Below are 2,180 nucleotides of genomic sequence, written 5' to 3'. Positions count from 1 at the left end.
ATCACACACAGACTTACATACATATTAAACCATGCACTGTTATTGGACAAAGCAAACAACTTACACAACCACACAAACACAAAACACATAGAAGTTGGTCTAGCAAGGTTAGGACATCTATTTTTATTTTTTACCCCTAGTAAAAATAAAACTTCTCTGTTATTAGCAGTCATGTGTTAAAAGGGCCAGACTATTTAGAATGCAACCTACTTACCACCAAAAAAGATAGTTTAATCATTCTATGGCAATTTTGCTGCAGGCTACTTTAATATACACTAACGTATACACACAACGCTCCAGACAAAAGCGGACATCTGTTGTGCATCCCCTGTGTGGGCCGATGGTGTGTTTTGGGTCAGGTTAGTGATGTAACAGATGTGAGCAGGAACTGTTCATTCATGGACAGCTGATGCCCTGGGGTCTTGGGATTTTAAAAATAGCTCTGTTTAGACTCAGCTCACATAGAGGAATCCCTTCTTTATTTTTATTAGTCTGATTCAAACTCCCCTGCTGAGTTCCCTTTATTTACTTCCTTTCTTTCTTTCACTGTCATCTGTGTCTGAGACTATGGATGTTCACCTAAATATAAAACACAGTTGCAAATTCATTAAAAAACTATTTTATCAGTAATCAAAAAATCTATTCTATTGTGCCACAAACTATTGCACAGATTATAAATATAAAGATTACTATATCACTGTAAATTACTTTGCTCAAACAGTGTCATAGACCCTTTACAGTAAGGTTATATTCGTTAACATAAACTCACTATATTAATTAACATGAACTAATGATGAACAATACTTTTACAAAATTGTTCATATCAACATTGGTCACACTTTTTATTAGGTGTCTTTATTTGCCATGTACTAATATTAAAATGCATACAATACAAAGTATTTACTGTAACTACATGTCATTCTGCAAAATTCTCACAAGATTCACATTTGCTTCTACTGAGGTGGAGGTACAGGTACACTGTTTCTACAAAAAAAAAAAAAAAAAAAAGTGGCAGCTGTGATTGCCAGAATAATTATGTAAAAAATACAGTAAAAATGTAAACAACTTTACAGAACATCCTGTACATTTTACAGTTTAAAACTGTTGTAATTTACATGACCACACTGGCACTGTAAAAAAAAAAAATAAAAAAATAAAAAAAATAACATTCTGTTAAATGTACAGCAAAAAAAAAACATCATAAACTTGATATAAACAATATGAAACTGTACAAATCTGCTTTTTACTTTGTAAGGTATTTTTAATCACCATAAAAATTACAGAAGAGCACATGATGACATGAAGTTCACCAAAAGTGGCTCTTCCAAAAGCAGTGACAGTGCTCAGTGTCACTCACACAAACACTAAACACCATCAGGGTGACACATGTGAAATTTAAATAATGCAGTAAACATTAACTAAACTACATTAAATATAAAACAGAATACCCCGATGTATGTAACTGATATTAAAAATAAGAAGAAACATAACTATTCCTGTAAAATATAATGAAATATGATGATTCACGCAGGGAATTGTGGGAATGGCCGATAATTGTTTTTTTACTGTAATTTTAACAATAATTTACAGTAAAAAGTACATGTACTGTCTTGTTAAACATATTATACATTTTTACCATTAATTATATAGGAAAATCATACTTTTTACATCTAAAAAACATTTTATTGTAAAAACTACTGTATTGTCTTTTAAAATATATTAAAAGATTTTACTGTATATTTTACAGTTAATACTCATTAATCAATCTTTTTTTGTTTTTAGCATTTTTACAGTCTTTTACCGTTAAAATTACAGAAATTTTTTACAGTGTAGGTATACTAGTAGGGGTAGGTTTTGTATTAGGGGTAAGGTTAACAGTGTAACTACAAATATAATTAAATGCAGGTACTTTAAATGTAAGTACAATGCAACAACACGTATGTATATACAGTAATAAGTACATTGTATCAAATGCTTAAGAACACAGTAGTTAAAGGCATAGATAGATAGATAGATAGATAGATAGATAGATAGATAGATAGAAAGATAGATAGATAGATAGATAGATAGATAGATAGATAGATAGATAGATAGATAGATGTTATATTAATTTGGTGCATGTGTGTGCCTGTGTGTAAGAACTTCTCACTTGAGAGTGTGTATTTGATCTAGGCAGGTGT

This window comes from Myxocyprinus asiaticus, chromosome 25 (genome assembly GCF_019703515.2).
Source record: "Myxocyprinus asiaticus isolate MX2 ecotype Aquarium Trade chromosome 25, UBuf_Myxa_2, whole genome shotgun sequence".
Lineage (NCBI taxonomy): Eukaryota > Metazoa > Chordata > Actinopteri > Cypriniformes > Catostomidae > Myxocyprinus > Myxocyprinus asiaticus.
This window is presented reverse-complemented; position numbering follows the sequence as displayed.